Genomic DNA, 22,738 nt, shown 5'->3' on the forward strand with positions numbered 1-22,738 from the left:
AAGATAAGGTCTTGAGGAACAAGACCATCGCCTTGGTGAAAGTGCTGTGGAGAAACAACAAGGTTGAGGAGGCGACGTGGGAACTTGAGTCAGAGATGAGGGAGCGGTACACCGAGTTGTTCAGGTAATATCGAGGATGAAATTTCCGTAAGGAGGGGATAGTTGTAACGACCCGAATTTGCTAATCGGGCTTAGGGCCTTGATTAGTGTGCCTGGAGGGCAATAAATGATTTAATATGCTAATACATGGATTTATGTGTATATATGATAATGATGCATGTTTAGTTGAGTTAAATGTGCATGTGGGCCCGTCTGTGTATTAGGGGCATAAATGTGATAACTGCGATATATATATGTTATATGTCTGTGCAGCACGACCCAAGACAGTCCTGGGGAGCGGTTAGTCGGAAAGTCACAACAGGGTTGAGATTCGGACTCGAGGTGAGTCGAGGGGTAATTTGGGTACTAGGTGTGTTACGGGATTATCGGGATATGAAAATAAATATTTGGAGATATATTTAAGGATAGAATGACTAGGCGGGAATATTGGGGAAATTTACCATTTTGCCCTCGGGGACGTTTTGGTACCCCGAGCCTTGAGGTAACCACATAGACTTAAGATGAATAAAACAGAAAGGAAGAATTAATTAGAAGCTTTGGGGAATCGACTTATACTTTTGCTTTCAGCTGAGATAGCTTTCAACTTCTTTTCTCTTTCACTCTCTAAGGCAAACTTGGAGGAATTGGCTAGAAACTAGAAGGATTTTAGCTGAGATATCTTAGGAGCTTGAAGCTTAAGGATTGAGGATCAACCTCAGGGAGAGTTCAGCAAAGGTAAGCTTTAATTATCAAGGTTTTGTCTAAGAATTGCTGCTGGTTTGCTGGAGTTGCATGTTAGTTAAACTTGATCTGTCTTGAGTGTTTTAGCTAAGTTTTGGAGTAGGTTCTAATGGGGTTTTGGTGCTGTTACTGAGCTAAAATAATTGTGTTGGTTATCTAGGAATGTTAGCCAAGTTTTGGGTGAATTGGCTTGAGGAAAGGTGTAGAAAGATGGTGAGAAAATCTGGGTTCGGTGATGAGGGCCGCGGCCTTAGGATGGACGCGCCGCGGCCTGTGTGCGCGCGCGGCCGAGGGTGGCCGAGGAGTTCATGCGCGCCGCGGCCCGTGTGTGTTGCAGGGGTGTGCTAGCCTCTGTTTTGAGGCTAGCCGCGGCTCTTGAGGGTGGGGCCGTGACTCTTAGTGCCAGTCTGTGCTTCTAAGGGTATTTAGGCTTGGGAACTCAATGGGTAAAGCTCGGGATGGATTTTATCACCCGGATTGATAGAATTCAAGGTCCCGGAGGTTAGGGTTATGGCTCAGAATTATTTATTGGATTAGAATTTGATGGATGGATATTGTTAATATATTGTGACTAGGGATTCGGAGAGGCTCAAGTTAGAGGATTGTGCTCAGGACATCGGTGCTCGGAGAGCTCGGGACTCAGGTAAGAAAACCCTTGTTCCCATAGAGCTTGTGTGCAGGGCCGAGCCCAATGTGTGTGAATAGAATTGGCATGCAGGGCTGAGCCCGATATGTTAGAACTGCGGGGTGTTGCCCTTTAACTAAACATGCTAGAATTCTGTACTTGCTTGTTATGCTATGTATGCCATTATGTGAATGATCGGCAAGAGCCGGGAACGGTGTAGGCCGAGAACGGCGAAGGTCCAGGAACGGCGTTGGGCACGTTGAGTGCAAGGCCGAGAACGGCAAGGGGCCGGGAGCAGCGTTGAGCACGTGGAGTGCAAGTTGCCAGGGCAAGTCCCTAAAAGGATACCTAGGATATCCTCACGGCGTGGTTAGCGAACCCAGGGCTTGGTAAACGCCTGGGACGGCTAGGCCATATGTGTTTAGCCCATTGGTGGCCTGTTTATATGCTTGTTATATGTGTTGCATATGTTATCTGTTTGTGGGTTTTCTTGCTGGGCTTCGGCTCACAGATTCTCTGTGGTGCAGGTAAGGGTAAAGAGAAGGTCAACCAACCATGAGTACAGCAGGCATGAGGCGGTGTGTACATGTTTGGCCAGCCTGGCTGCCACAGCCAGGGGATTTTGGGAGATGCTTGTAAATAAACCTAGATTTTGTTGTTTAGTCGACTTGGTTCAGTTTATATGTTGTAAATATTTCTAAACTGTATTTTGGGATCCCAAGTGTAAAACTTTTATGATTTACTATGGAAAGTACTATTTCTAAAGTTTTTCCTTTGTTCATGGCTTAATTACACGGTTTGACCTAAAACCTCGATTAGAGAGTTGAAAGCACGTTTTAAAACTCACTTAGTAACGACTCTAAGGAAGTAGGGCGTTACATTCACCTCGGAGGAAGACTGCCGGTTGGGAGAGGCACAAAATCCCACTTGGTATACTTCTTGTAGGCCCTATCGTCTGTTGATTGGTCCTTCTCCAGGAGGCCGTAGGCTCGAAGCCTATCTTTGTGAAGAAGATAAGACGGGGAGCGCCTGCCATATGGAAGTTGGAGCAAAGTTTCTTTATGCTCCCTCATTGCATCTGTGGGAGTGGGACGGTGATAGTTGGCTGAAAGAATGGAATACATTATGAGATAATTTGAGCCTAAACAAAAGTCAAGCATGAGAGGAAAAAGATCGTATTCTTACGTATTCGTCTGAACGAGTAATATTTGGAGGGAGCCAGACCGTCCGTCCAAAAGAACGCCAATTTGAAGTTAGGAGGATGGTTGGGCATGTCCTCGAAAATCTTCTTCTCCCTGGGATAACTCAAAAGGTAGTAGAAGCCATCTCCTCCCCGAGCCTGGGAGGGGTTGCTTTTCAGGCAAAAGAGATATAGAATCTCTCTTGGCGAAGGTCCTTCCCACTTTAGTTCATGGTAAAGTGACCTCAGGGCTGACAAGACCCTGTATGAGTTGGTCTGGAGTTGGAAGGGCGCGAGCCTAACAAAATCCAGAAAGTCCTTAAAAAAGGACTTCAAGGGCAATAAGGCCCCTACCTTTATATGCTCGTGGCTCCAGGTTGCGAGCCTAAACTTATTGTCGGGATTGCCATCTCCCGGGGTGTAACAGCTACGTTCGTTGGAGGTCGGAGCTTGACACCTTAGCGAGCCTGAAAATCCTAGGCCATGGCGAGCTAGGATATTGGTTATCTGTCCCAATGAGGAAACCGAGCTCCAATAGTGCTCGACCTCGAAAAACTCTCCCTTCGAGGTGGGAATGGCAGTCGGCTGCGAGGTGGATGGACCATTTTTTTATTCTTCCATCAGTATAAATTTGAGTTCATCCAGTTTGAAAGCGACCGTTACTTTAAGAGTAGGGTCGAGAGGAATTGGCCTGGGCTCAGGGTCCGGGTCTGGATAGATTGCGACTCTAAGTTTTTTCCTCTTTCTCTCTTCGACCTCATCGAGTTGGCGTCGAAAATGAGATCGAGTATCCTCTTGCTCACACCTCAATTTGTGCTCACGAATTAGCCGCTGATTTCGAGTAAAAGGCGACTCTGGGCTCGGAGTTGTTGGGGAATAAGGAACAGCGAGTACTGATCCCCACCGTTTTTCCAAATTCGGCGACATCTAGTAAGAAAGAAAAAGGGAGAGGGCTAGGTACACAAGAAATTAAGGATAAAAATCAAGATGGTCTGAGCTCGAATGCTCGAAACCATGGAATAAGCTCGATCAAAGGAACGAGGTTAGTCTTGTACGAAACCTAAGCTATTGAAAGAATCGAGCCCCGAGCGTGTATTTGACGTGAAGGGGGAGGAGTGGATTTATTTTTGAGAATCCCGAATTTTCAGGGAAAAAGTTGGCGGTTACTCAAAAAGGTGATATTTTTGGGAAACGTGCAATTTAAAAACCCTAATTCGATACCTTATTTCTTGGTCTACACGATATGTTATTCGAAATTTAAATAACACAGTAAAAGAACTATATTTGCATCTTTTACACAAAATCTGGGTTTAGGACCCATAATATCAGATGAGCTTAAGAACTACACGACATTGGCTAAAACATTCTAGTAATAAACCAGTGAATGTGTCTACAGTGCAACAACAATACAAACGTGCATGGAAAAATAGAATAAATATATGTACGTGTGGGGTCAAGAACAGATACTTACACAATGAAGCTGGTGGATACAGAGAAATTGATGACCGAAGGAGTGGTTGCAAGAATGATCTTACGGATTCGAACAAACCAGAGTTGTTTTGTCTTCTCGGTTTGGAAAACATGCAAGAATAGAGCAAACTTCGATTTTGGTTTTTTCTTCTCTTTTCTCTGAAATTTCTAAATGCGAAAGTAAGGGGAAGAAGATGACACATGCACATTTATAGGCCCCAAATAATGTCAAATGTCAAATTAATCTGGACTGTTGGCCGAATCCGGTATCTGATAGAACGAATGGGTGCAGACGTAGTGATGGCGGCATAAAGGTGGCAGACGAATAGACGTGGGCATGGTGCAAAAGACACTCAAGTACTCTCACCATTCAATCCCTGGCTGAAGCGTGTCCACACTTGAATGCAATTAATGGTACAATTTCCAAGAGGGGCAGTTCAAAAGTTTCCTTCTCATGGGATTCGAACTGATACTTTTGAGGGGGCAAAATGTTACACCCAGATTTAGAGCATGAGAAGTTATGACCCCGAAATCTAGGCTCGCCAGGTGTGAGCTTGAAATATACACGATCGTCATATGATCCTTCAATCAAACTGCTTTGTTGTAAGTAACGACCTCGAAAAACTCAAGGATGTGTAGCATCGAATATTCTCTGAGCTCGCAATGACCATGGTTTGACACACATATTTTTTCCTGATACATTTCTTGCCTTCAGATGAGATGGCTCAAGCTCGGGAAGTGTAAGCTCGAATGAGATGACTTCATCAATAGTTATTTGCTCTGGGCATAAGCAAAGTTAGGCGACGAGTTCGTGAGTCTCGACGAGCTCGATGTCAATTGCTAGTCTTGAAGATTTGATGAATCCCGTATTCGAGTTAATCAGTTACATGCGAATATATTTATTGTTGTACAATCCCAATGTTTAAGGGATATCATTTAATCTGTTATCCGATCCCACATTTTGTGGGATGTTTCCATGTATATAGGAAATAATGCATTAAATAACATTATATTAATTGATTCACAGAATATCTTCCCGAGATATGTGGAATGAATTCTGCAAACCTTCTCTATAAATAGAGAAGGAAGCTCCGTTTGTGAGGGACCGATTTCTGATTTCTGGAGAGAAAACTCTGGGCAACTATTCTCTGAAAAGTTTCCAGAAAACTCCCAAGCTCTAATAATATAGACTCGTGGACTAGGCAGATTTAACTGCTGAACCACGTAAAAACCTCTTATGTTCATTTTTGCTTATTTCCTCTAATATTTTCTTGTTTAATTGCTCTCTTATTTAAGTTGACGAAAAACGACGTCAACAAGTATAAAAGTGCAACATTTTGAAAACATTAGTAATTTTCGCCACAATTTACTCAAACATATATATATATATATATTCAAATCAATCCATTTATTCATAAATAATATAGCACATAAACTTCTTTCTAGTTGTATTTGTGTATAGGTACACTCCAAACTCTTATTAAAATATGAAAAAAATTACCAATAGTGTGACATGTTAATTTGTAAACAGTTATCACTCTACAAAACTGTAACCAATTAGTGTCATATTTGTAACTAGTTACCCACTTTAAAAATTATAAAATGTTAATCAAGTGAGATAAAAATATTTATGTAAAATCTTATCTTTGTAACCAGTTACCACTTCCTCAGTTTCACATTGGTAACTGGTTATAATATTTCTCAGTCTGAGAATAGTAACCAATTATAAGTATGGAACCAAAAGAAGAAAAAACATCGCAAACTTGAAACCAGTTACAACATTTCTCAATTTGAGAATGGTAACTAGTTATAAGTCTGGAATCAAATTGATTTTTTTTGCAGACATAGAACCAATTACAACTCTCAAACAAGAAATAGTTGTAATGAGTTACAATTTTTTTTATTATAACCGGATATTATGACGATTTCAAGATTTCAGAAATAAAAATAATTTTATATTCAAATTCCACATAGAAATCAATTGCTAGTTTCAATAATTTTAATAGAATTGTGGATTGACGATTATTGAAATTAGGTAAAATAAAATCAATAACTATGAATGTGTATAAGCAAAAAAAAAAATTATATATATATATATATATATATATATAAAGCTAGTCATTCAATTTTTTTTGAATGCTGACATTGGTGTCTCTCTATACAAGGAACATAGGAAAATTAGTAAATAATTATATATATATTTATGAAATGGACGAAAAAAAAGATGTACTTTGTTATATATATATATAAGTTAAAAGAGAATATTAATTAGTTTTCTTTATATATAAACTACTCATATGCATATAAATTATAGGGATATTTGTGACAAAACCCCCTATTTTTTTTACAAAAGTTGCCACAAACCCTCCAATTAAAAATTTTGGTGGCAAAACCCCCTATTCTTTTACAAAAGTTGCGACAAACCTCCCAATAAAAAAATTTGGTGGCAAAACCCACTCCCGTTAATGGTTTGTTGCAAGTTACCTATTTTAGGTGTTAAATGTCATGCAAGCAAGTTAAATGACAACTAAGATACACGTGACAACACTTTATAGGACCACATGTCAAAAAATAATTAATTATTATTTTCTTAAATAATAAAAAATAGAAAAAATAAATTTAAAACCTTTTTCAATTTTAAGTTTTGTTTAATTTTAATTACGTATTATTATTATTTTAAAACATTAAGTTTTGTTTAATTTTAATTTTAATTATAATTATTATTATTATTATTATTATTATTTTAAAACATTATAATAATAGAAAAAATAGTTAAAACACTAAAACAAAAATATAAATTTAAAAACTTTTTTCAAAACTTAAATTTATTTGAATTTTTTTTAAAAATTTATTCTCTTCAAAATTTAAATTTATTTGAAAAAAGTTCTTAATTTTTTTATTTTAAGTTTTTTTAAAAAAAAATTATAATATTTTATAATAATAATACATAATTAAAATTAAACAAAAAAATTAAATTGAAAAAAATTAAAATTTACTTTTTCTATTTATTATTAATTAAATTTAGGATAGGTAATCGTTTGGTACTCTGTATTTTTCTAAAGTATCATTTTGGTACCCTCTGTTTTCAATAATACTTATATGGTACCCTGTATTTTAAAATCGTATATCTTTGGTACCCTAAACTCAAATTTAATTAATAAAATTTTACCAATTTAATCAAACTGTTGTCAATTATATAAGTTCCAAATTTAAATTTAATTACATAATTACATATAACTGATGATAGTTTGATCATATTGACAAAATTTTATCTATCAAATCTGAATCTAGGGTATCAAATATGTATAATTTTAAAATACAGGGTACCATATGAGCTTTATTGAAAATAGAGGGTACCAAAATGATACTTTGCAAAAACATAAAGTACCAAATGAGTAAATTCCCTTAAATTTATTATTTAAAAATAATTAATTATTTTTTGACATGTGACCCTATAAAGTGTTGCTATGTGTATCTTAGTTGACACTTAACTTGCTTACATGACATTTAACACCTAAAATTGGTAACTTGCAACAAACTATTAACGGAAGGAGGTTTTGCCACCAAAATTTTTGATTGAGGGGTTTGTCCCAACATTTGTAAGAGAATAGGAGGTTTTGCCAACAAATTTTTTGATAGAGGGGTTTGTCGCAACTTTTGTAAAAAAATAGGGGGTTTTGCCACAAATATCCCAAAATTATAATACTTGAATTTTATTCAAATTTTAATATAAAGTTTTATATGATCATTCTTACATTTGAGAATATCTACCACAACATACATAAACTATACAAAAAAAAAGAAAAGAATAAATAGTATTTTTACCCCCTGAACTATGACCACTATATGATTGTGCCCCCTGAATGATTCGTGATATTAAAAATTCCTCCCGAACTATGCACGTTACTAAAATATGAGACTTCTGTTAGATTTTGTCCTAGGTGGCTAACAGATTAATAATGTGGCATTTTGTCTGTTGATGTGGCACTGCCATGTGTAGAATAATTAACAATTTTCCCCCAAACTTTGACCACTACCAAATGGTGCCCTTTTATTAAAACTATATTTTTTTTTTTAAGAAAACCTCATTTTTTTCTTAAAAATAATAATTATATCCTTAAAAATTAAATAAAAAAAATCATTTTAAAAGATTAAGAAAATAAACAATACTAAAAGTTTCAAACTAAATAAATAAATTTTTAAACACCCAAAAATTAAAAATTTAATTAATAACAAATAATTTTTTTTACCTTTTCTTTTCTTTTACTATATAAAATAAATATATTTTAAAAAAATAAAAAAAAAATTATAAAACAAAGTTTGTTCCCCTTCATCTTCCTCCTCTTAAATTACAAGTGTTTTTTTATTTTTTTTATTTAAGCCCTTTGTCATTCGTCATCCTCTTTACTCAAATATTTTTTCTTTGTTTTAGTATTTATTTTAAATTTTCATTCTAAAATAGATTTATTTTATATTGTAAAAGAAAAGAAAAAGTAAAACTAAAAAAGAGTTATTTGTTATTAATTAAATTTTTAATTTTGTAAGGAATTAATTATTTTTAGAAAAAAATTATTTTATTTTAATAAAAGGGGTATTATTTGGTAGCGGTAAAAGTTCGGGGGACAAAATTGTTAATTATTCTACACATGACAATACCATATCAACAGACAAAATACCACATCATCATTCTGTTAGCCACCTAGGATGAAATCTAACAGAAGTCCCATATTTCAGTAACGTGCATAGTTCGAAGAGAATTTTTAACATCGCGAATCATTCGGGGGTACGATGATATAGTGGTCATAGTTCAAGGGGGAAAAATAATTTATTTAAAAAAATAACATATATAAAAAACTACGGATAACAAAACTATATATACATATATACAAATAAAAATAACAAAATCAATTTATATATAAATATATAAATTTAAACGAATCATATAACTTTTTAATTTTGAGTGTATTTTATATAAATAATTTATTAATTATTCATGTTTAATATTTTTTGTTGTTGGAGGATTAGTTAACACATGTACAATATGAGATTTTTTAAAACTAAATTGCCAAAAAAAGTCATATAAAATATGACATTTTTAAAAATAATTCAAGCAAAACTTACACATATGGTTAAACTATATTTTTATACATTAATTTTTAAAAGGGAATTTTCTTATTTGGTACCCTATGTTTTTGCAAAGTATCATTTTGGTACCCTCTGTTTTCAATAATGCCCATATGGTACCTTGTATTTTAAAATTATACATATTTGATACCCTAGACTCAGATTTGATAGATAAAATTTTGTAAATATGATCAAACTGTTATCAGTTATATGTAATTAAGTAATTAAATTTAAATTTGAAACTTATATAATTGACAACAGTTTGATTAAATTGGTAAAATTTTATTAATTAAATTTAAGTTTAGGGTACCAAATATGTACGATTTTAAAATACAGGGTACCATATGAATATTATTGAAAACAGAAGGTACTAAAATGATACTTTACAAAAATACATAGTACCAAATGGTTATCTATCATTTTTAAAAATCCATATTTTTAAAACCTTCTGTATAAATTATCACTTGTCAGAGTTGGCCTGAGTGATGATGAGTCTTAGGAAAAAATTGTTAGTGGAGGCCTTTTAATAAAGATTTAATAAAATGTATATTAATTTAAATGGAAATTTTAGAAAATGGGGTTATTGGGTTAAGGGGCCTCTAGGCGTGGGTCTAGCCCACCTTAGCTTCGGATCTGTCCTGTTTCTTATATAAAAAAATAAAATAAAAATTTAATATATGGACTTAAGTATATATTTTGAAAATGTAATCATGTATTTCTATTATGAATAATATTCTTCTATTAATTTGACTATATAGTGTTTTATTTGTACTAAGTATTTATCTATGTTGAGCCGTAGACCTACTTTAAGCTTTACCTATTAGTTTATGAATTAAAATTATTTAGAATATATGAATAGGAAAATCACTTTTTTTACTACAATTAATATTCTTATCCCATTTCTATAACATTTTTAAATTATTATAGTTTGATGTACAATTTTGTTTTTAATTTCAAAGATTTCAGTACTATTTTAAAAATATTAACGTTTATATTATAAATTAATTACAAATTAAAAAAACTTCCAAATTAGAATTTTTTTACACAACCATATTTAATTAGGGGATATATTATCCCTATATTTACTCATTACCCATTGTTACACCCAGATTTCGAGACCTGAGATTATGATCTCGAAAGCTGGAGTCGTCAGGTGTGAGCTCGTAATATCTAAAGTGCATATTCGTGGTCCAGGTGCCAAACCCTCGAAGCAAGGTGGCAACCTCGAAGATATGTAACCTCGAAGTTCTTTCTAAGCTCGAAAGACAAAGCATCAGAGTATATCCATTGTCAGGTGTCTCGGATCAAGTAGCCCGAGCTTGGTATGGGTATGAGCTCGGAATGTAACAGCCTTAGTGGTATTTACTCGCTCCGAGCAGGTCTTGGGGAAAGCTGCATAGCTCATAATTTACCTAAAGACATGGACTAGCATGATGCTGATTGCAGACCTCGAACAAATTAGTGGGTCATCTGATGAGACGCAGTCCATGCATCCAAAAGATATTTATTGTTGTAACTTCCCTACATTAAAGGGATATTAACTAGTCTGTTATATGCCCCCTGGTCTTCAGGGGACGTTTCCTTGTATATAGGAGTTACAAAATTTAATGTCATTATTCTCATTAATGAAGAGGAGTATCTTCCCGAAATATGTGGGAACGAACTCTGAGAACCCTCTATAAATAGGTAGATCATGGACACTTAAAAGGGACCAAATTTTTGTTATCTTGAGAGAATTTCTGGAGAATTCATCCCTGAAGGAATTCCAGAAAACTCCAAAGTCCTAATAAAAAAGACTCGTGGACTAGGCAGAGTTAACTGCTGAACCACGTAAAAAACCCTCATTGTTCTACTGTATTAATCATCTTTGCCATGAATTTTATTGTTTACGTGCTCTACATTTTAAGTTGACGAAAAATGGCGTCAATAGTTTGGTGCTTTCATTGAGAGTCTTAAGTAGTACAATCCCTGAATAGCTATGACCGCTAATGATAAGAATATTCCTGAAGAAAACTATCCACGACGCCCTGGGAAGCAACCAATGGTAAATCCAGAAACTGAAGAGAGAAGTGAGTCCTCCGATTCTCGAGGACCTCCAGCACCTCCGGCTCCAAGGGATGATGAGAACATGTACTATAATCCTGAACGGTATGTCCCCATTGTGGAACTTGAAAACCGACAGTTAAGAAAACAGTTGGCTGAGGCCAAGAAGCGGAATGAGGAATTGGCTAGGTTAGCTGCGGAAGCCCAGGCGGCTTAGCCCCAACCTCTACGTGAGAACCAAGCCCCACCTCCGCGGGATGTTCATGTTCCTACCCGCAGGCCTCGTGGGCGGCCTCGAAAGAACGTTGCCACAAGGAGACCGGAGCAACCTGCTCCCTCGAGACCCCGAAGAAACACTCGAGCTAAAGCCCCGGTTAACTCAACTATAGAGTTACCAGCAGAAACTGGGAATAATTGAGCCCCTACAGAGGCTCGGACTCAGACTCCTGGCGATCCGCAGAATGCAACTGAGCCGGCGCGAGTGAACTCGGGACCATCCAGACCCCGGAATGGGTGGCAGCCACCGTCACCCATACGGTTCCCTCCATCGCCAATAAGATATCCTTCACCACCTAGGAGGAACGCAAGGTCAACTTAGGGTGATGAGGAAGGGCGGGTAGGACGGAAACAAGGTAAGAGTGGAGCTGCTAGGGAACGGAGAGACGCCCAGCCTATGAGAAGCCAAATGTCTCGGTCTCGCACTACAGAGATGAGGCAGCATGAAAGAAATCCATCTCGGAATAACCATGCCACAAGCCTCGCCAGTGACGACTCAGGAGACACCAGATCAGTCAGCATGTATGATCAAGGTCAAAGAAATACTGGAAACCATAGGAACCACTCCGACCTGTGGGAACACCTGAATCAGAATCGGGGTAGTGGTAATCCATCGAATCCATACCTGAGAGATCGCCTAAATGGGCGCAAAGATCCCTTACGAAGACACGAGCCTGGAATTGTGATCAATGATAGCCAATTTTAGGCGAGACCCCTCGTGGACCCGGTTCAAGAAAGAATTGATCAGCTGGAAAAAGGCATTTAGGTTCTTGCAGAATGAGAGAGGTCGGAGTCGGGATGAGGATTCTGACGAGGAGCTCGAACCATTCGCTCCCCATATTTCCAACACTCCGTTTCCTCAAGGGTTTCAGATCCCTCATGTCCCTCCTTTTGAAGGGAAATCCGACCCGTACAGTCATTTGAGTACATTTAACACCATAATGAGAGCAAGTAATGTGGGTTACGAGCTCAGATGCATGTTATTTCCAGCATCACTTACAGGACCAACAACAAGCTGGTTCGAGAAATATAAGAGACATTCAATCACTTCTTGGGACCAGCTATCAAAGGATTTCAAGAAACAGTTTAAAGCCATGATCGATGTAAGACCCGAATCGTTAACCCTGACCAACGTTCGGCAACAGCCAGGCGAAACGTTGAAAAGCTACCTAATGAGGTTTAACCTGGAGGTTGCCCGAGTTCGGGATGTGGACGACAACGGTCATCTAATGGCCGTCCAAGCTGGGATAATGCCGGGAAGTCCCCTCTGGGATGATATGCAGAGAAAGCCTGTGAGGTCTTTGACTGAGTTTAATAGGCGAGCTCAGAGGTTTGTCAATGTAGAAGAGGCAAGGTCAACACTGAATATGACCTCTCAGCCCGTAACTACAACGATAAACGTAAACTTTGCCTCGGCCTCGGCAGACCCATCAGCCTCAAAACCCCCTGCAGAAAACCCTTCCAAAAGGAAGAAGAATGAATGGAGTAACCCCGAGGCAGAAGGGGGAAAGAAGAAGAAAGGGGAAAGGTATTTCTCCGTATACAAAGTGTTCACCAAGCTCAACGAGTCTCGGGAGAATATATAACTGGCTAATGAAAACCAGGTCCCTTTCAGACGTCCAGACCCCATGAGAAATCAGAAGTCCAAAAGGGACTCCAGCAAGTACTGTCGATTTCACAGAGACACTGGGCACACTACTGATGAATGCAGGCAGTTGAAGGACGAGATCGAAGGACTGATCTCGAGAGGATATTTCAGAAAATATGTTAGAAACCAGAATAATAATCAGGCTTCTACTAGCCAGAGGGCAGCTGCGCCACAGCCTGTTCAAAACAATAATTCCCGAGCTAGAGAAGAGGATATACCCCCTCCGATTGATGGAGAAGATGTGATAACCATCTCGGGCGGGCCTCATCTCGTAGGGACGGGCAAGAATGCCCAAAAACGATATGTGAACGAGCTAAAAACTGGGGACGGGTCCCCCTATGAACCCGAACCTAGAGCTCCAAAGTGCCAAAAGGTTGAATCTCAGCCGATAAACTTTACTAAGGACGATGCGTCCCATTTTCAGTTTCCCCACAATGACCCATTGGTCATCACTCTACAGCTCGCGAATAAGAGAGTTCACCGAGTTCTCATTGATAATGGGAGCTCAGTGAACATTCTCTATAAGGCCACCTTAGAAAATATGGGACTCACGCTTCGAGACCTAAAAGCTTGTGCAACGACCTTGTACGATTTTTCAGGAGAAGGGATTGCCTGTATGGGGTCCATTGAACTCCCTGTAACCTTGGGAGACTATCCAGTCTCAGCAACCAAGATGATGGAGTTTATAGTAGTGGACTTGCCATCGGCCTACAACGTGCTGCTCGGGAGACCCGCCCTAGTAGGGCTGGGGGCAGTCTCATCTGTAAGGCATTTGGCCGTCAAGTTCCCGACTTCTAGTGGCATCGGAACGTTGAAGGGAGACCAGTTAGCCGAGAGGGAATGCTATAGCATTTCAATAAGGGGAAAGAATCAGGCGAGCGCACAAACGCTCATCATTATCCAGAATAAAGATGGGACAATCTTGGAGATAGATGAAGAAATCGACCCAAGAGTGGAGGACAGAGCTGATCTCGAACCATTAGAAGAGCTCGAAGAAGTCGGGCTCGAAGAGTCAGACCCCCCGAAAAGGATAAAGGTCGGGAAAAACCTCCAGGAAGAAACTAAATAGAAATTAATTTGTTTTTTGAAGAAAAACCAGGATGTCTTCGCGTGGTCACATTCAGACATGGTGGGAATAAGTCCAAATATAGTGAGCCACGCGCTAAATATCGATAAAAGCTTCCCGCCGAAGCAACCAAAGCGAAGACAACTGGATGACGATAGGAAAAAGGCCCTAAAAGAGGAAGTCGACAGGTTAAAGGCAAACCGATTCATTAGGGATGCCTTTTACCCAGATTGGATAGCCAATCCGGTACTGGTCCCAAAGCCTAATGGGACGTGGCGAACCTGCGTTGACTACTCGGACCTCAACAAGGCCTGTCCTAAGGATTGCTTTCCTTTACCACAGATTGACCAGCTCATGGACGCCACGGCAGGACATGGACTAATGTCATTTATGAATGCCTATTCTGGATATAACCAGATTTTCATGCATGCTCCTGACCAAGAACATACGAGCTTCATAACATATAAAGGGTTGTATTGTTATAACGTCATGCCATTCGGGCTCAAAAATGCTGGGGCCACATACCAGTGGCTCGTGAACATGATGTTCTCCGAGAAAATAGGGAACAACATGGAATTTTATGTTGACGATATGTTAGTCAAATCTCAACTTAACAATAACCATGTTGATGACCTTGAAGAATGCTTCACCGTGCTCCGAAAATATAACATGAAACTTAACCCTCAGAAGTGCTCTTTCGGAGTATCTTCAAGAAAATTCCTGGGTTTCATTGTAAATGCTCGAGGAATAGAGGCTAATCCGGATAAGATCCAGGCCTTGATCGATATTCCTTCACCTCGCAAACACAAAGATGTCCAGAGTTTGACAGGCAGGATGGCGGCACTAAGTAGGTTTATATCAAAATCTACAGACCATTGTCTTCCGTTTTTCAACCTGTTGAGGGGAGGCAAGAAGTTTGAATGGACAGAGGAATGCGAGTTCGCTTTTCAGGAACTCAAGAAACACCTCGTAGAGCCCCCTATACTGTCAAAACCTATTACGGGAGAAGTTCTGTACTTATATCTTGCTACGACCGAGCATGCCATAAGTGCAGTACTCGTACGAGAGGAAGAAAAGGTGCAAAGGCTCGTGTATTATGTCAGTAAAAGGTTACTGGGGGAAAAATTGAGATATCCCTTGATGGAGAAGCTAGCTCTCAGCTTAATTCACTCATCTCGAAAACTTCGACCCTACTTTCAAGCGCACCCCATCCATGTACTAACTGATCAACCACTAAGACAAGTCTTGTCTAAGCCGGAAGCTTCAGGTCGACTTCTTAAATGGGCAGTTGAACTCGGGCAATTCGAGATCACCTATCATCCAAGGACGACCATTAGGGCGCAGGCCTTAACGAACTTCATAGTGGAGTGTACTGGCATGACCAACGATGAAGTTATAACCTCGGCCCACGAGCTGTGGAAAATTTACGTTGATGGGTCATCTAATGAAAATGGATCAGGGGCAGGAGTAATTTTGATCACTCCTGCAGGAAGCAGATTTCAATCTGCCTTGAGATTTAACTTTAACGCGTCAAATAACGAGGCCGAGTACGAGGCTTTACTGGTGGGACTTCGTATAGCCAAAGAGCTCAAAGCTAAAGCAATACATTGCTACAGCGACTCCCAGCTAGTGGTTAACCAAATTTTGGGAAAGACAATACCAGGCTCTTGGTACAAGAATGGCAGCATACTTGGAAAAGTCAAAATCAACATTGGAACATTTCGAGTTCTATGCGATAGAACAGGTCCCCCGAGAACAAAACTCGAATGCGGATGCCTTAGCCCGGCTCGCTACCTCTTCCGAGAATGACGAACTGAATGTCGTACCGATTGAACATCTCTCAGCACCTAGTATTAACGAGCCAGAGCAGGAAGACGTGTGTATGATCGATTCCGAGCCTACCTAGATGACTCCGATAATTGAATATCTCGAGACCAGCATCCTTCCGAAAGAACGGACCAAGGCTCGAAAGTTGATGTATCAAATCCCTCGTTATACCATTATAGATGGAAGGCTGTATAGAAGAGGATATTCCATGCCATTACTTCGGTGTGTGACTCCACCCGAAGCTAAGAAAATAATAGAAGAAATTCACGAAGGGTTCTGTGGAGACCATACAGGGGGGCATAGCCTGTCCAAGAAAATCATACGCCAAGGATACTTCTGGCCTACCATCAAGTCTGACTCGTTCGACTATGTGAAAAGGTGTGATAAGTGCCAATGATTCGCCATGATTCCTCGAGCTCCACCATCCGAACTGACTATGATGACCTCCCCATGGCCATTTGCTGTATGGGGAATCGACCTCATAGGCTCTCTTCCGACTGGTAAGGGTGGAGTAAAATACGCGGTAGTCGCCGTAGATTACTTCACAAAATGGACAGAAGTTGAACCTTTGGCGACTATAACCTCCAAAAAAGTCCTCGACTTTGTGGTGAAAAATATCATATGTCGATATGGGATGCCGAGGAAAATTGTGTCCGATAACGGAACCTAGTTCGACAACGATTGGTTTACCAACTTTTGCGAAAAAATGGAATAATAAAGAGTTTTTCGTCAGTGGCCCATCCTCAGGCGAATGGCCAGGTCGAAGCTGTGAACAAGACTCTAAAAAGTTCGCTGAAGAAAAAGTTGGAAGAAGCAAAAGGAAGATGGCCCGAAGAATTGCCCCAAGTCCTATGGGGATATAGGACCACGGCCCGTACATCGAGAAGACATACCCCGTTCTCTCTGGCGTACGGTTGCGAGGCTATGCTACCAATCGAGGTCGAAATTCCCACAATTCGAGCCCTCGCTTATGATCAAGCCTCGAATCACTCTCAGCTCGAAGAAACTCTTGACCTGATCGAAGAAAGAAGGAATGAAGCTCAGTTAAAAAATGTTGCATACCAACAGTGAGCTACCCGGTACTTCAACAAAAGAGTTCGGGATCAAAAATTTGGCATGGGAGATTTGGTGCTAAGGCGTGTATTCTTGGCGACACGGGATCCAGCAGCTGGCGTGCTCGGGCCAAATTGGGAAGGACCCTACCATATAGAGTCAGCCATCCGACCCGGTGTTTACAAGTTGGCGAGATTGGATGGAAGTCTAGTACCGCGAGCATGGAATGGCGAACACCTACGACCTTACTATCTATAGTATAGGAAGGATGTTGCCTGTAACCATGCTTGTTTATCTGAGCTATTTTTCTATTTTTGGATTTTGTCAAAAAAGGTTGATTTCGTTTAATATGCTGTATTTTTTGCAATCTCTCTTAATTTAATAACCTATGGTCACACTCATAGGATATTAAGGGGGCATTAGTGGTACATATACCATCAGCTTGAAAAATAAAATAGCATATACGAAACGCATACAAGTCTTTGGCCATAACCAAAGGCGCGAACTAAGATAGTTTGGTTATAACCAAACTATAAAAAACATACAAGTGTTTGGATATAACCAAATGCGCGAGCTAAGATAGTTTGGATATAACCAAACTATCAAACAAAAAAATAAAAACATACAAGTGCTTGGACGTAACCAAAAACGCAAGCTAAGACAGTCTGGATATAACCAAACTGTCAAAAGTACACAAGTATTTGGAAATAACCAAATGCACGAAATGAGATAAGTTTGGATATAACCAAGCTGGCAAAAAGATAAAATGTTTGGATGTAGACAAATATGAAAACTAGATTAAAATGTAAGTGTATGGATTACAAACCTAACACGACCTTAATAGGTTTGGAACAAACCAGCTAAAACTAATCGGCAGTAAGTTGGGGCATAACCCACTTCGTATAAGCCGGGATCGAGGTTGGAGTATCTTGCAAACAATAGTTTCGACCTTATAACCTTGGAGAGCTAACCGAGGATGAGAAAAAGTAACTAAAAAGTAAGATATAACTAAACTGTTTGCATTACACACCATACAAGTACTTTCGGGTGCATGGTTAAAGTAATATCCGACCTTGATAAATAACGAGATCGGAAGCGGATAATTCAAGAAAACTGTGCATGAATGCATTGAACCTCGAGCTTAAATCTAAACTATGTTTGTGTGATTAAATAGGCATATATGACTCTTTAATATAAAATGTGCAAAATATTTCAACCCGAGAAATGTAAAGCATATATATTAAAAGGAAGTCAAAAAGAAAGAAAAATTGTATCAGCCCAATGGGCATAAATTAAAACAATTACAAAAAATAAAGGAACGCAGCCCCGAGGTATCATCTAAAGAGAAGGAGCAATCTCCTTGGCCTTCTCAGCATCCTCCTTGGCTTTCTCAGCATCAGCATCCCCCTCGGCTCCCTCTGCGTCATCTCGAGCAGCCTCCTCCTCATTAATCCGAGCCTGCCATTTGGCTATGATTTTCGCCTCAAGATGGACTAAGAAGCTACTATCGAGGTCGACATTGTTGGCCCATATTCTGTACATGGCCAGGTCGACCACCTGATCCTTTTTCTCCTTAAACTCTTCAAGAAGACGAGCCTTCTCATTCTCAATGATCTCAAAAGTGACGACCTTATCATCTCCAAGCTTGGCATTGACCCCCTCGAGCCGAGCATTCTCCTTCTCAAGCTCTGTGAGCCTGGCGTTCTACTTCTCAAGCTCGGATATCTTGACCTTAAGCTCCTCGGCTCCTGCCTCTACCTTTGCCTTTGTTGCCTTGAGCTCATCACTTAGTTTGAGCTGAAGATCCTTCGCCTCTTGAGCAAGAGTCATGCTCGAGAGGACTTCGTTGTTCAGCCTATAATTAAGCTGAGCATCGACAGTAAAAGCCTGACATACAAAAAACACACAAAATTAGTATATGGACTAAGTGTAAAAAAAAAATGCAACTAACTGGCGGGGGAAGAAAGATTACCGCAGCGTGGAGCTCAACACTCTTCTCATAAAGAGTGTTGCAGTCTTTGGCATTGCTCAAAATCTTCCAGTGAGGAGCGTCAAAGCTCCCAAAGCTTTGGCCCACCTGAGACAGGATGTCCGAGCCTAGTGTTGCCCAGTGGGATCCAGCAGCATTATCGATCACATACTCGTCAACATGAGTAGAGATCGAGAGTAGTGGTGTCTTCGAGGACGAGGGTTTCTTTGGAGGCAGGCCAGCTGGGGGATTGGCTTGGGATGCAGAAGGAGCCGAGGGTAGGGTCGACGAGGAAGTCCCGACCTGGGCAGATGGACTTAGAGCTGAGCTCGGAACAACCGAAGCCGGGGGAGGTGGTGTTTTCTCAGTCCTCTTAAGGACCTTGGTGGGCCGGTCGGTCTTTTGCGACCCCCTGGGATGCTTACTCCTCTTGGCTTCGCCACTCTCAAGGATGTTGTCGAGATCAGAGTCCATCTCGCCTGCACAGTTACACCACAATATGAGTTTGTTAGGAGTGTGTCCTAAAAGCATGTAAAGACATTTGTTTTTTCTGTGAATAAATAAATACGATGGGTTTATTATTATTGTTATATTTAGATTGTTAAATTATTGTTTGAATAATTTTGTAAATATCAGAAAAATTCCATATTCATTATTGAGGATGTGATCTTGTATTAGTACGAGAGAATTAAGAGCACATGAATGAATAAAAATAGTCAACAACAACAAATTAAAGTTATGGAATTCTTTAATTGGAGTTGTAAGTACGGTTTACTGAGTATCATTATGATACAAGTAATCTAGATTCGGATTATTGATGTGGTAAGACATCTCGGTAAAGGTGCTTTATATAATATGATTATATATGACAAGGACCGATGTGAATTAAAGTCTTTATCCAAAAACCATTTAACAATAAAGACTTGTAATTCATATCATAACTGATGATCATTTATAGATCAACCTGAATCCTGAGTGTGCATGAACTCTTGTTCATGTTTATTAAATCTTTTGATTCATTCGTTAAGGTCTCTTCAAAGAATGAGGCTAATGAATTTTGTTTTGGAGATTTAATATCATGGATGGCTGGGAACATGTATCAACAATACGGAATCTAATATTTCCTAACGGATCGTATATTAGTTCCCTTAAGGGTTAATTCTGGAACTGAATGATTTTGAGCTCAAATCTATAATTAGATTATAGATTAATTATTCACTAGTGAATTAATGGTACTTAAGGAATAAGAAGTAAATTAGAAAGGTAAAATGCTAATTCTTCCATTCTAATTATGAACTAATTAATTAGAGGGTTGAACTATTGTAAGATGGTTATATCAATGGACGACTTAAGAAAAAGATTTCTGTAAAAGTATATCTATAACATAAAGAGTGCAATTCTGAATTTATAGTGGAGTAATATCAGAATTAATAAATTAACTATTATAATTAAAGAGTTTAATTATTTAGTTTCAATTTATTGGAGCTTAATGTTATAGGTCCATGGTCCCCGAAATGGCTCAAACAATCACTGTCAAAGGCAAATACAAAAATGGGCAAAAAGGACTTATGTGATAAGTAAAATATTTTTCTATGTATCAAACATAATTATTGATTAATTATGTGTAATTAATTAATTAAGAATTAATTAATTATTTGATTTATCAGAAATGTAATTAATTTTGAATTAATTTATTTTTGGGATTTTTGGTATTTAAATAATAATAAAATTGGGAAAAATCACATGCCTGCACATGCATGTGGTACACGTGTGGCACAGTGCACAGGAACTGTGCTACATGCATAAGAGAAGGACTGAGTCTCTTGATTCCACAATTTTAGTTATTTAAATATTAAATAAATAATGAGATATTTTAATATGATTAAAATATTATTATTTAAACAAAAATTTGATAACTGATCAGTTATTTTGAATTTGTTTAAAATAACAAATATTTTAATATATTGGATATTATTAAATATGGGATATCAGTTTTCACAGAACGTAAGTTTTCAGGGATAGAAAAATATCTAGGATTCTCTCAGAGAAAGAGAACAGTGACAAAAACAAAGGTCATTGTTCTTCACAAAACCTAGGTCCAAACTTTATCAGATCTCATGTGTTGAGAATATTTGATAAATAGTTATTGCCTATTATTTGTATAGCGAGCCCACACTCGTTCTTTGGGTGACTGAGAACATTTTGGAAGATCTTGGTGTGAGATCTCAAGGATTCAGCCATACGAAAAGATAGCAGCAAGGAAGGACCTGAGGTAATGTTTCTATTCTTGTCCTTGATTCAATATATATATGAGTGTGAAGAAGTAGATCTAGAAATCTTATGGGATTAATCTGACAATTTGATTGTTATTCCGCTGTGCATAATCTCTGATTTGATCAATAAAAACCAACAGAGTTATCGAAAAATAAAGTAACTCAGCATAATGCAAACATACATGGGATAAAAAGACAAGTGGAGAGAAACCTAACTGGAACTCTCCCCCGAGCTTGAGCTTGGTGACCATGAAATTCCCCCATCTTCAGAAGAGGCGAGGGGAGTACCTTCCCTATAGGTGGACGTCAACCTCGAAAGGTCCCTATAGTCGTTGGTCCCATATTGGACGGCTATTCCGTTCCATACCTCGTTCAGGCTATACATGGTGTCATACTTCCCGAGCCAGCTATCGAACCTATGAACCCGTTCATCTACCCAAGACCATACATAAAAATGGTTCCTATCATCCTCACACAATACTAACCTATCGGGTTTATGCTTTAGTAGGGAGAGGGACCACATATTCGAGCTTAGGATGACTATACCTTGCTCATCTGAGCCCGAGCTTGAGGCCTCATCGTTGGCCTCATTCCCCGATTGTGGACTCCTTTGATGAGCTGGAGGTGGAGGCCTCGCCTCTCTCCTTGGGGGGAGGTTGCCCGTTGGCAGAGGCACGAGCTCCCACCGGTCGTATTTTTTATTTGACCAGTCCGATGTAGACTGATCCTCTCCCAAGAGCCTACAAGCCCGGAGCTTGTCTTCATGCATGAGATATGAAAGGGATCTCCTGTCGTAAGGAAGTTGGAGCAGAGTCTCTCTGTGCTCCTTCATCTCATCAGTGGGAGTAAGGCGATGGTAGTTGGCTGGAAAGTCAAATGCATTTCAACTAAGTACTGGCCTAAAAACAAAGTTCGAGCACAAAAAAGAAGGAGGTTGAGATACTTACGAATCCGTTTGAACGAGTAGTATCGAGACGGGGCTAGGCCATCTGTCCTATTGATGGCCTTCTTGAAGTCAGGAGGGTGATTGGGAAGATCCTCGAACACCTTCTTCTCCTTCTGATAGCTCGAAAGATAGTAGAAGTCGTCCCCTCCCCGAGCTCGGGAGGGATTGCTTTTCAAATAAAAGAGATACAGGATCTCTTCCCACTTTAGCTCGTGGTACAACGACCTCAGGGCAGAAAAAACCCTGTAAGAGTTGGTGTTGAGCTGTAAGGGGGCCAACCCAACAAAATCTGTGAAGTCCTTGAAAAAAGACTTCAAGGGCAGTACCGCCCCTGCCTTCCTGTGCTCCTGGCTCCAAGCTGCGCATCTCAGCTTGTTGTTAGGATTTCCATCTCCTAG

The sequence above is a fragment of the Humulus lupulus genome, chromosome X (genome assembly GCF_963169125.1).
Source record: "Humulus lupulus chromosome X, drHumLupu1.1, whole genome shotgun sequence".
Taxonomy (NCBI): Eukaryota; Viridiplantae; Streptophyta; class Magnoliopsida; order Rosales; family Cannabaceae; genus Humulus; species Humulus lupulus.